This window comes from Globicephala melas, chromosome 12 (genome assembly GCF_963455315.2).
Source record: "Globicephala melas chromosome 12, mGloMel1.2, whole genome shotgun sequence".
NCBI lineage: Eukaryota > Metazoa > Chordata > Mammalia > Artiodactyla > Delphinidae > Globicephala > Globicephala melas.
In genome coordinates, this window is record NC_083325.1 from 87,517,898 (window position 1) to 87,532,175 (window position 14,278).

Genomic DNA, 14,278 nt, shown 5'->3' on the forward strand with positions numbered 1-14,278 from the left:
CAATTGTAAAACCTAGACAAAATATTTCAAAAGCAGTCAGTAAAGGAGACTCTGCATTTAAAACACAGGAAAGCAGTGGTGAGATTTATGAATTTGCACCTTTTTGCAAAAGGGCATTCTCCAATCCGCTTGTGGCTCAGGGCTGATCATCTGGAAAGTGAGGGTGAAATCCTGGAAGAGGGGGAGCCACTGAGAAGAGAACACCAAAATCTGCCATAAGTTCTCCCAAACCTCTGGTGGACTGCTAAATACACATGCGCAGGGGGATTCCCAGGGGACCCCACAAAAATGCAGCAGCTAAAAGCAGAAAGAACTGAGTGTGAATTTGAGTAGCTGCTGATGTGAGAAGGACAGGAGTTGGAGTTTGAATTCAGACAAGTTCACTCCCTACTGGAATGAATTCAGCATGCTTCAATGAAACAAAAATACAAGGCTCTACAGTGTGTCACTGTTAATATTCAGATTACAATTTTAACAATCACTGTGCATGGAAAGAAACAGAAAAATGTGACCCAAAATCAAGACCAAAAAAAGGTGCCAATAGAAACTAAATCCAAGATGTCCCAGACGTTGAAATGAGCAGACAAGAGCTTTAGAGCAGCTATTATCAATATGTTTAAGAACTTAAAGGAAAATACACTTACAGAAAATGAATGAATGGAGAAACCAAATAGAAACTCTAAAAGTAAAAAGCACAGTATCTGAGATGAGCTGTTAATAGGTGGGTTTGACGGCAAATTGGAGGCGACAGAGGAAAAAATGATCAACAGGAATGATAACTAATACAGTCTGAAGAAGGGAGAGAAATAGGCTAAAGTAAAATAAGCATAGCCTTAGAAAACTGTGGGCAAAGGCCAAGCAGCCTAACATACGTGTAAGTTCACTCTGAGAATGAGAAGAGAGAGAATGGAGAGAGAATAAAATATTTAAAGACACACGGCTGAAAAGTTTGATATGTAACGATAAATACCACCTAATAGATCCAAGAAGCTCAATAAAACCTGAGCAAAATAAATAAGAAGAAAATGACAATTATGCCCATCATAAATCTTGCTAAACCATAAATTTGTTAGAATCCAAAGTTAAAGAGAAAACCTTCTAGATTTTTCACCTAGAGAGAAGCAACACCTTATACACAGCAAGAAAAGTGACAGAAATGATGGCTGACTTTCTCATTAGAAATGATAGAAGCCAGAAGACAGTGAAACTACACTTTTTAAGTGCTAAAAGAAAAACATCAGTCCAGAAATCTACACCCAGTGGAAAGTGTCCTTGAAAAATGAGGATTTAAATATATATATATATATATATATATATATATATAAGATAAAAAAGAAAACTGAAATTTTTCTCCAACAGACCTGAGCTGTAAAAATGCTAAAGGGAAGTACTTCAGACCTGAAGGAAATAACACCAGATAGATGGTAACATGAATCTATATGAAGGAATAAAGAGCTCTAGATTTGGCAGATATTTCAATAAATATAAAAGATTGTAACTAGGTTTCCTTTTTTTTATAATTTAGTTAGAAGATATATTACTATTTAAAGCAAAAATTAAGAGTATAATAATGTTTGTAAACATACTATATGTTAATAACACTGATACAAAAGTTGTGCTGGGGATTCCTGACCAGTGGAATAAGGCAAGAAAAATAAGTAGCACATGGAAAGAGAGAAATCAAACTGTCTTTTTCACAGCTGCTATGATTGTGTAAAAAAAGAATTTTCAAAACAACTGAGAAAATGAATAAGCTCACAGATATGAGGTCACTATACAAAAAGAAATGTTTCTCATTCTAACAACAACAAAAGGAAATAAAATTTTTAAAAATTCATTTACAGTAGACTTAAACTAGGAAAATCCTTAGATATAAGTTTAACAAAAACGGGCAAGTTTTCTATATTTAAATAAAGTCTTTTATCAATAATATTAATTCTAAGTAGACAGTGATAAAAGATATATATTGTAATCTACAAAGCAAACACTTTAAAATGTTGTTTTTAAATAAATAAGATAAATTTAAATGAATTTAAAGTGGTGCACAAAACATATTTGATTAACCCAAACAATGATAGGAACAAAAGTAGCAGAGGAACAAAAATCAGATGAGATCCCACTCTGCAAAAAAAAAAAAAGTAATAATATGATAGGCCTAAATTAAACCATATCAATGACCACATTAGATGTAAATGGGCAACACGTCAAATGGAATCAAAGGAGGATAGAAGTGGATAGAGCTAAGTTAACAATTAATCCAGGGCCCAAGATTCACCTGCTTTGTAAAAACAGAGTCAAAACAGAATTTCATGTGTTGATATTATGTTACTTAGCATCATCATGGCAAAGACAGTTTCATTAAATAATGTAATAAATAAATAACACAGTAACGTGCAAATCCCAGACAAACATTGAGCATTTTTGAGTCTTTATTGTGGGTTCAGTCTATTATTTAACTGACAACATATCAGTAGGAAAGAGTTTAAGTTCTCCCACTTCTATGCACAATTTCACATCCAAGGTGGGATTTGAAATCGTGTGGGAACAAGAGAGCTCAGCAGCCTCCAGAAAGCACTGGATGCACGTCACTGCAGTAACAGGAGGGCCCAGCCCCTTCCCTCCCTCCCAGAGTCCTGCGCTCCCATGAAATCAAAAGGCTAGTATCCATCTTTGGAAAAGGAAATCAGGCCCAGTAAAGGGCAGAAAACAGGTATATAATAGAATTTTTAAAAATAATAAATGCAGAGAAGACAAACTTTTAGGTCCTGGTAATATGCATCAGAATGTTAGAGATGAAGGAAAGTCACCCAGTGACTGTCTCTGTCTGTCTGTCTTTCTCTGACATTTTGAAAAGATCAGTAGATTCAAGAGGGATTGAAGAGAGGAAACACAACTTCATTATTTTAAAAAGGGCAAAGCCCCCAACCAAGGACCACCAGTCAGCAGGCTTACCGTAGATGCCGGGAGCCAGGGGTCGTCTGTGGCCGGAGGCTCTGGCAGAACTCTTGGCAAAGCAGAGCTGGATGAAGGCGGCTGGGCAGGAGGGTCTGGATGAGAGAACTTGGAGGAGGCTTTTAAGGTCACTGTTCCTGCAAAGAATAAAAATACTTTTATTAGTAAGCTGTGACAAAGCGAGAGAGAGGCATGGACATATATACACTACCAAACGTAAAATAGATAGCTAGTGGGAAGCAGCCGCATAGCACAGGGAGATCAGCTAGGTGCTTTGTGACCGCCTGGAGGGGTGGGATAGGAAGGGTGGGAAAGAGGGAGACGCAAGAGGGAAGAGATATGGCAGCATATGTATATGTATAACTGATTCACTTTGTTATAAAGCAGAAACAAACACACCATTGTAAAGCAATTATACTCCAATAAAGATGTAAAAAAAAAAAGAAATTACAGTCAGAGTATTTTAAAAAAATACTTTTATTAAATAAAAATACTGCCTTTCCCAATGAGCATCTTACAATGTTCTACTTCACCTACGCCAATGCAAGCAGTCCAAGATCTGATGACTGAGGTGAAGAGTCTAAAGGGTAACTGCAGAGAAATACGCTTCAGCTCCCCATAACTCGAATTCGAGGGAACGTGGATAATTTTAAGGTGTATTGTGAAGGCAGAACACAGCTGAGAGCCAGAAACATTTCCTGATGACCTCATACTAATTGTTCAAGATAAGCATCACTTAATGAAGAGCAAAGGCAACTAGCTCAACCAAGTGCTTCTGCACTCAGAGTGAAAACCTAGCACTTCAAGGCCATTCACCCCTGGAAGGCTATGGAGAGACCTCTGAGCTGGTAAGTAAAGAGCCTGGGATGGTCAGTTCCCACCCCCGTGCGCACCAGTTCACCTCTCCTCCAATCACTACCAGAGCCCAGACTTCTAAAAATCTCCTTTTCTCCCACCCACCAGCACAGCAAGCTGATAGTCAGCTAGATTAGGTGTCATTTGTGCTTTTTTACATCAGTCTAATTTTTCACTGTCTCTGAGAAGAAACAGCATGTCATTAGGTGCTGAGCTCACTCAGCAAACACATGCCCTTTGGTCTCCCATGAATACTGCCCGCTCCCCGCACCTCCCCGTTGCCGCATGGGGAACAGCTCCTCTCCAAGCGGAAGAGGGTCTGGCCGTAGTCCAGCTCTCCACTTCGCTCACCATGGCCGCGTCAACCAGGCACTTCTCTGTGTCAAGTTCACACAGCTGTTCACTGAACCTTTCATGCAATCCTGCGGACAGGGTGCTATTACCTTAGACAGTGAGACAAATGAGTCACCGAGTGATGAAAACTGTCACACAAGGCATTCTAATTTTTTACTCCAATTTATTGAATAATAATCACCATCTATGTGGAGCGCTGTGTTCGATTCTTGATCTACCAAGACAAACAGCTTAAATAAGGCTGTTTCACCTTATTTAAGGTATGTTAAATAATCTATATCATTACATATCAAGGCTGTTTCACGAGTTCAAGTTTCACCTGAACTCGTGAAACTTACAACCTAGAGATGAATATAAAAGGTAAGCAACAGCGATAGGACTCAGGACAACGTTTTAACCTCTCTGTGCCTCCTTTCTTCACCTCTGAAAAGGAAAACAAATATTAATAGCTACCTCTTCAATTTGAAAAGGAATTAAATAAGGTAATATGTAAGGTACTAAATAGCACCTGTTGTGTAGTGCTCAATAAATATTATCAGGTCGTAGGCATAGTAGTGATCATTGTAAGCAGTGATTGTGGCTGAAACAAGAGCGGTAGCAGTTGGAAAGCACTAGTAATAGTAGCAGCAGCAGTAGTAACAGTGGTGGTAGTAGTAATAGTAGTAGTAGTAGTTGTAGTAGCAGCAGCGACAGTAATAATCGTGGTAACAGTAGTGGTAGTAGTAATAGTGGTAGCAACAGTAATGGCAGCAGCAGTAATAGTAGGAGTAGCAGTAGTAATGGCGGTGGTGGTAGTAATAGTAGCAGCAATAGAAGTAGCAGCAGCAGCATGTGTGTGGGCACTGCCCTCTGGTGGCCACAGCTAGAGTTGCTGGGCACCTGACCTAGACGGTGCCGTCAGTGGGGAGCCTGCAGGGTCTCTTTCACCTCTACCTTCTCCATCCCACTTCCTTCTCCATCCCAAACTTCCCAGGGGCCTCAGGGCCGCTTTCTCATAGGCAGGCATAATTCAATTCATAAATGGAGTAGTGGTAGCAGCAACAATAAGGAGTAGGAATAGTAACAGTAGTAGCAGCAGTCGTAATACGAGTGGTAGTGATAGTAGTAGTCATAGTAGAGCAGCAGCAGTAGTAATAAGAGGGGAAGGAAGAGAAGGAAGAGCAGGAGAAGCTGCAGCATAAAGGCGAAGCAAAATATGCAACAGACACCCATACAGGAGACGCACAGAACCCAGAATTTGGGTGGCCGGGGCAGACTTCCCAGGAGAGGTAACATTGAAATTGATGCTGGGAGGTGAGTAGGATCTACCAGGCAGTCAAGGGGTGTTGGAGGAATGCGGGGGGCGGTGCCTGACACATGCTAGAACCTGAGGAATGTCCAGGGGGTTATGGTGTCAGGAGTCTGAAGTGAGGCTGGAAAGGGTGCAGAGGCTGGGCCTCAGCTAAGCGTTGGGTCTTTCTTAAGGGCAGCTGCTGCGATGATGAAGGTCACTGAAGTGAAGAAGAGCGGGGCCTTATCACTTATGGAGCCCTTACTGGACACCAGGCTCTGCTAGCACCTCGTGTTATTAATATTTTATTTAATCCTCCCCACGGTCACGCCACCCCTACAATGTTTCTCAGGAGCACATGTTAGGAGTGCCTTCACACCTGCAAGTGTCCAACATTCTATGAAGGATACAGCTTCCCTAGATTTATCCACCCTGTTGCACGATCCCCTAACTGCAAAAGGAAAGCTAGCGTGGCAGGCAGGGCTAAGACTGCCCATGACGCCCCCCCCCGGGTATTCACAGCTTTGTGTGGTCCCCTCCCTTGAATGACTGCTGCTACCAGCAGAACCCAGCAATGTTGAGGTGGTTCTGTGATGAGGTTACGAAAGACTGTGACTCCTGTCTTGCTATTAATAGCAGTCTCCCTCTCTGGCTTTAATGAGGCACCTGCCCTGTTGCAAAGGCCCGCATCACAAAGAACAGAGGGTGGCCTCGGGTCAACAGCCAGCAACGCACTAAGGCCCTCGGTCCAACAGCCCTCAATAAAGTAAGGTGTTGGAACAGAGCTTAATCCCAGATCTTTCCCTAATTGAGCATTCAGATGAAACCACAGCCCCAGCCAGCGCCTTGCTTGCAGCCTTGGGGAAGAGCATCAGCAGGGGATCCAGACCTCGGGGCCACAGAAACTGAGGCAAAATGTGTGACGGTTTAAGCTGTGAAGTCCTGGGGTAATTTGTTACACAGCAAAGATAACTGAGAGCTACCTCAAGATGTTATGTAAATTGGGATTTTATGAAGACAATAAAAGGATTAAAAATAACTGAACCCACATATCAAGTATAAAACATATACTCAGCTAATTTAAACATAATCACATGCAACAGAAGACAAATGGTTTCAGTATTAACTTTCAATTCCATCCACAATAGGGAATTGCTTTTAAAAAAATGAGTCAGGTCTGATTATGACAACAGTCTCTGTTCTGTTCTTCTCTGAATTCATTCTGTCCCTGCTACTCTGATTCTGCATGGCCATCACCACCAGGCTTTTCTCAACTTCATTTCCCGTGTCTGGACCTCTTTCCATTTCCAGAAAAAGAGTCTCATTTTAAGTACTGAGTCTGTGCCAGTGGAATCCTAAGGATGGGTTTGCTTCTCTCCAGTAGAATGCCTGCCACCCCTCACCACCCGCAGTGGCATCCTCTCCCTGTGCCCGAGTGCAGCTACAGCTCCACGCACTCACTGAAACGCTCAGAACTTCACACCACCAGCCTTCGCCTCTCTGTGTCCCGAGCTGCCTGCAACAGGCTAGCAAAGGCTGATGGACGGGTGGGCTTTTTACCTGCTCACTCCTCAGCAGACAGGAGTCTGAAATTAAAAAGAATTCTCTCTCTTTGCTCCACATCTTGACAAATCTCTAGTATTCCCTCACCTGTTTACTCCTTCCTACACATACACACACACACACACACACACACACACACACGGACCTTCCTGTGAACCATCATTAATCATGTTGTAGGGATGTAACAGCTCAAGAGTGGGGCTTCTTACCCCAAGGCTAGGTTGGTGTCTTAGTATTCAGCTAGAACCTCACGAACAGACTGCTAAGATCAGACATTTTTCTTGAAACATTAGAGAATAACATAAAAGTACACACCTAAGAGTTAATTGGGTGATGCAGTCTATGAGCGACAAAAAGGATCATTTTATTTGGGGGAAAGAATCATATGTTATCACTCTCAATACTTCTTAACTTTCTCCACATGCATTGTACACGTGCAAAACATAGCTGTTATTAAATAAAACAGTCTGGTTTTAAGCGGGAGAAACAAAACAGGTATCCAGGGCTCTATCATTGCCTTGAAAAGTTGGTCCCTGGACCATGTTATTGCCAAGAATGTACAATAATTTTAATAGTCACTCTGTGTTCCTGTGTAATATTGATCACTCTTTTTAATTCTCTAGCATGTAATCACGGACGTCTAGATTTACAGTCCAAACACTCACTAGATTTCCAATCGATACAGGTTAGTACATTTCTAATTTGAAGCAAAGAAACATAGCCAAGTGAATTTTCTGCAGCTTTCAAATTTTATAACGAATGTTTGCATGCTGTCTCTCCTTGGATGGATCTAGAAATGTTATCCATTAAGCCTCATAAGGTAATGAACACCACTTACTGTCATCCACTGTAAAACTGTAATAAACATGGCAAACATCTCATGAGCACTTACTATTTGTCAGGTACTGCTCTAAGGCTTTAGATATTTTAATTCTCTTAACCCTGGAACAAGGACTATGAGATTAAGAGCTATTACTAACATCCCCACTTTACAAATGAAGAAATTCAAGCAGAGAGAGGCTAAGTAACTTGCCCAAAGTCACACAGCTGATAAATGAGGGCTGTGATTTGAACCTAAGCAAGGTGGCATGCAAGTTGATGATGTGTTTCATCCCTACATTATAATGCCCATTTGATCTGAATGAGTCTTTTAACTGTATTGTTCATTTTAAACAGAGAGAGAGGGAATATGAACAGGAATTATAAATAACAAGAGCTGAGCCTGATTCCATCTCTTGGCTCGGACCAAAGGCATTAAAGAAACCCAGGCACGAGGCTAAAATCACTGTGCTACCAGGCTGCAGTAGGACATCGCATCATTTGAGATAAATTGGGACAGAAAGGGAAGAAATAAAAAGGAGCAGAGAATTACTAAAGGACCCACAGTGGCTTCAGTTACAGTAATGGCAGAAAACAAATGTCCCAAATCCTTCACTCAGTAAATAATATGATTTTATAAAACCGAGTAAAACATCTTATGAGAAATGGGATCTACTTGGCTTTGGCTCAGTTCAGAAGAAGGTGCTTAAAGAAACATAATTGTAACCAGAAGACGCTACCAAGAAAAGTATTATTTTAATTGACCTGGCCAAAAGAAATTTAAATTTAATAAGAAATTAACAACTCTTTCTCATGAGCTGTGAAATGAAGAATTTTCCTAGAGTTGTAAAGGATATTTTTCTTGGTACCTCTCAGAATGTTCCCACCTGTTTTACCTTATTTTACGGTTCACCACTTCCCAAAGCAAGAAAGGTGAAATTCAGCTTTATCATCAATAAAATGTAAATAGTATTCTGTTTCACAAAGCTATTGTAAAACGGGAATAGAGCAACGTTAATGGAGCAGCTGAACTTATTTACCTGGGGCCCATTAACTGTTCATTTACTCACTGGTTCATTCATTCATTCATTCATTCCCATATTACAGATAAAGCAACTAAGGCCGAAAGAGATTGAAATTTACTTGCCGAAAAGCTTTCATGTGTATTTTTCAAACCATCTTTCACTTTATCTCCCTATAGTGACCATTTGACCTGAAATTCCTATCTCACATTTGAGTGAAATAGATTATATTCTCTCTCTGATGACATCGAATATAATGAAATAGATTATATTTGCCTGTGGCAAAATGATGTGGATTAAACGTTCCCAACACAAAAACTCTTTTCCAGAATAAAAATGATCACACAAAGGGCTGTTTTATTAGATACATTTTGGAAGCCTTGAAATGCACCTTCAATCAACACGCAGTTCAATAATAATTTAAACTAATCTCTGCGGTTATTTAAAGAAAATGAAAATGTGTCATATTGTTTAATTCTGCAAAGCAGCAAATCTCCCGTGCCGTACATGACAAAGGCATTAAAAGCTACTGCACTTTGTAGCTAGTAGTTCCTTACAAAGTTTTATCTTGCACAGATGGCATGATATAAAACTGTTAGGATCATTATTTATTTCAAAAGATTACAGTTGAAGAAAACAGAGAGACAACACATCTCCGTTTTAAGAATGTCCTAGGGCAAAAAGACAATAACAATTTGAAATCCTTAATTTCAAATAAAACTTTTGATAAAGGACATTTTAGACATAATGATAAACACATCAGTTATTTAGACAATAAGATTTCAAAGCCTTTACACTCTACGGCCCAGGGTCTTCTTGACATAAGAAGTAGCTGCTTCCATCTGATATCTTTTGATGCTTCTTAGTGAGCATTCATACATCAGATCTGAACACAGCAAATATCAGTCTGCGTCCAGCTCTTGAATTTACAAACACACACGATCTGTCAATATATTCCTCTTATAACATCTGGAAATAGTACTTCCACAGGGGTTGAGGTTATACTTAAAATCAGACAAGTTTACTCTTTCTTTTAAAAACCTCTTTGGCTGCACTTTGCTGACAACAGCATTGGCAGACTGCAGCCTGAAGGCCAAATCTGGCCAGCTGCCTGTGTTTATACGGTCCTTGAGCTAAAGATGGTTTTAAGTTTTTATATGATAGTAAAAAATAAAATTAAAAAGAAGAAAACGCAACAGAGACTGGATATGGCCCACAAAGCTTAAAATATTTACTCTATGGCTCTCCATAGAAAGAGCTTGCCAACCCCTGGTCTACAAGATAAAATCCAATTTCCTGGTCTTGGCATCTAAGAGCCCTCCTAAGTGAGCTCACAATATCTCTCTAGCTTAATCCTTTGCCTTCTCCCCCACCTAAGCGATGTTCCAGTTACTATTACTGCACAACAGGGTACCCCAAAATGTAGCAGCTTCAAACAACCACTTTGTTATAACCGTGGATGCTGTTGGTCGAGGATCAGAGGACACAGGAGAAGGGCTGCTTCTGTGCCATGATGCCCAGGAAACAGCCAGGGGCTGGAAGCATCTGGAGGCATGTTCACTCACATTTGGTTCCACCGCAGAGAATGCTGCTGTGTGCAGTGAGCTCCGAGGGCCACTGACCTGAGTCTTACGTGCACCCTCCCCATGTGGCCTGAGTTTCCTCGCAGCATGGCAGCCCCCTGGGAGCCAAACTTTGGGCCTGGTGGCTCAGGCTCCAAATGTGAGTGTTCCAGAAACAAGGCAGGAACTGCACCGCCTTGTCTGGTGCTCCCTGGGAAGTTAAGCAGAATAATCCCCACTGCCTTCTCATGCTTGAGAGCAAGTGCCAAGGGAGGAGAAGTGGACACTCTGCCATTAACAGGAGGAGTGGCGGGGGCCCCAGGGGTGGGAGTGAGACCCCAGGAGCCCTTGTCAGAGTCTGTCTCTCCTGAGCGTGTCACACCCTTCCTAATTCAGGGCCGTGCGCACCTCTGTCTTCTGTGTGAGTCACCGCCTAACTCCCATCCCTAGCTCACTCCTGGACATTTGTTAGGACACCACGAGACCACGCATGTGAAGCTTCTGCCCTAGGGTCTGCCCGCAGAGAGCTCACACACTAAGAGGGGAGAGAGAATACCAATCCGAAGGAATGACTAACGATTTAAGGCAACGGAAGTTAAATTAAAAGGTCAACATCTCTGAAAAACTTTGTTCTGCAGAAAATTTACCCATTTGGAAAATGTGCCACGCTTGCCCTGAGTTGTTTCTCCTTCTTAGTGTTTGTGCTGCCTTTTAGCACAAACACTGCTGCCAGAAGGGAAGGATCGGGCTCCCTCCAGCGTCACCCTGACATGGAGTCTGGAAGCCCCCGAGCCCGGCCCCCCGGCACGTGGCATTGGAGAACTTAAATGGCTGGAACACGTGACAGTGAATGAAGCAGTGGTGAGCTCGGTGTCCAGGAGCAGGGCTCCACTGGGGTTGCGAACGAACCCAAAGACCCTTTTAGGTCCAAGAACCCATCTCAAAGTTGACACCATCAGCCAGAGAGAGATGAGAACAATGAAAGGGATGGGAATGGGGCGTCAGTCTCCAGGACAAAGCTTGAAAGGAAGGAATGTGTGAATTCACTGAAGGCTGAAGGCTCCTTGGATAACCTGAGGGTGAGGAGGGCTGCAGGGGGAGATCCTGTGCTGTCGCATTATGCCACTATTTAACTTACTCAAATTCAATTCACGTTTGACAAGAGGGAAAGAAAGTTTTAAAATTCCCCTCCTTTATCCCTTCTCTCTTCCCCACCCTACGGTTGGAACTGATCCAGGCCATCTCTCAGCCCTGGGAAAAGACTCAGTATGGAGAAAAGCAGGATCCTGGCCCCAGGTAGCTGAGGTGAGGATCAAAGGAATGATTTCAATGAGCCCAGACTCTTGCATCTTCCCATGCATAGAAAAGGGCTGAATTCATTAACCTGAGATGTCTGGTTTTCTTTAATGAACAGTCATCTTTCCATGTTCCGACTGCCTGGTCTTTGTGGCAAAAACCCCTATAGATCCTGGTTCCTCCCCGACCTCTGCACAGCGGTCCCTCAGCGCTACTGACAGGCTGCGTCCTGGGCTTAAGTCCTCAGTTTTGTCCACCAAATAAGACATAACTCTTAACTTTTAGGTTGTACATTTTCTTTTCAGTTAACGGTTTGTACGTGCAAGCACACATTCACATGCACCTTCTCAATGTTTACAAGTAGTAATGATGTTACTGTCATAACCTCTGAGGAGTGAGAGCCCTTCTACTGAAGATGACCCTTAGGGACAGAGAAGGTGAGGGACATACCCGAAGCTCAGCGATAAATCTGAAACCAGCTCCAAGCCCTACACACCCCTCCTATCACAGAGGAGCCCTGCTATCCTCACCTGAGGAGTTCACGTCAGATGCCTAACACCCTGGGGTGCAAACACACCCACCAGGTTTTTACATCTTTGGCTGCAGCTCCCATGCCAATATAGAGGCCACACAATTCAACACAATCCCACGTCATCTGGAAGGACGCACTCTCTCCGACAGTGAACACTCTCCTTGCACACAAAGCTGGTGTGTTATTTTCTGGCTCCGTCTCAGTTTCACACAGTTCAGTCAGTAAGCGTTCAGAGCACCTCCACGGGGCACGCACTTTCCACTGTGGGGAGACACGGGGATGGCCAAGAGAAGCTCCCTGCCTGCCGTGAACTTGCAGTTGTGTGATGCCTCCTTTGAACCGTCTCAGCCAGCGCCAGCGCCCCCATCATACTTGGTTGGTATTGCAGACCTGGTGCTTAATTGCTTTTTAATTGTATCTTTTGTGGTTTGTAGCTATTCTCTAAGCTCAGTTGGAAAGCTCTATAAGGATCATATATGAATACTATTCAGTAAAGAATTTACCTGGCATTTTGGAGAATTAGGTATATTCCCCATCCGTGCACATGTCATGTCCAAATTCTGTGTGCTTACCTCTTTAAGAATCAAAGCTTTAAGAAAAATTAACCATGTGGGAAGAAAGTCTTTCTAAAATGTTTAACACATGTGATCATGTTCTAAAAAGAACATTTGAGGTATATTTATGTATGCCTTTTCTCCTGACTCAAGGTCATCTTTATGGAGCCCAGACATTATATTCTCAAACAAACACAGTGATTTCCTCAAGTGCTGGTGAGACAGAACCGGCTGTGAAGGCGTATAGCCCACGGACCCGGGAGGTGATATTTCTTGGCCCGCCCACGTTTTTGGAGCACTTGGTGCCACCCTGTCCACTAGACCGTCGAGGTCATGGCTGGTGTGGCTTTGTCCGCAGCCCCTCTCACTTTCAATTTGCTTCCAGCTGCCTGTTGCCTAGGAAATCAAATAACCAAGCTCGTTTGAGATTTAAAAGACTTTAAATCAGAGCAAATAGGCCAAAAGCAGCTTTCCTGTGAGTTTGGCACATACACTTCAGGGCATGGATTTAGCGTTGACTCTGATACTCAGTGGCCTCTGTACTTTTTTTTTTTTTTTGATTATTTATTTAACAAACACAGATCGCACCCTATTGCAGGCAGTGGGAATGAAGAAGTGAAGAAAATAGATAAAAAAAAACCCTGACTTTAGGAACGGCTCACCTTCTAGTGAGGGGGAGAAACAAATGTAAATAAATTAACAAAACACAAGGCCCTTTGGGTTGTAAGTGCAAATGGAGAAGAATAAAGCAAGGACGACAAATCAGGACCAAGAATCGTGGGGATGGAGGCAGCGATGTCTGAGCAGAGACCAGACTGAACGAGATAGAAACTGAACAGAAACCTGTCATGAGAATGTCCCAGGTGGAAGGAACAGCCAGGCAGCATCTCAGGAGCTCGGCTGCCGCGTCCAGGGAAAGGATCAGGGCAGCCAGGGGCACGCAGGGGAGCGTGGAGCCACCTACTCGGGCTCCGCACGTGGTTCCAACACCTGGGTTTGACTTGGAAGAGAAGGGATGTTACCAAGAGTTCTGAGCAGAGAGTGACGTGATGATTTATGTTGTAAGAGCATCCCTATGGCTGCCAGGTTGGAAAGAGTGAAAGAAGGAAGGAGCAGAGCGGGGAAGCCAAGTGAAGGCCACGGCAGGCACCTGGGGAGAAGGGACGGTGGGCCGGACCCCTGCAGTGACAATAAAGGTGGGGAAGTGGGCAGATTCTCTTCATATTTAGAGGATAGACCCCTTAAGTTTTGCTGACAGGTTGAATAGGGGATGTGAGAAAGAGGGTAAAAGACTACAAGATTTTTGTCATGAACATTGGGAAGAATTAAGCTGTTACTTAGTGAGAGGCGGGTGGATCTGCTTAAGATGCCCTTCAGGTGTCTAAGTGCAGCGACCAATAAACGGCGGGGTGGGGGGTGTTGTGTGATTAAGGATTCCTGGGGAAATACCTGGGCTGGAGAAATAAACCTGGCAGTTGTCAGCAAAAGCGGTGTAGAAT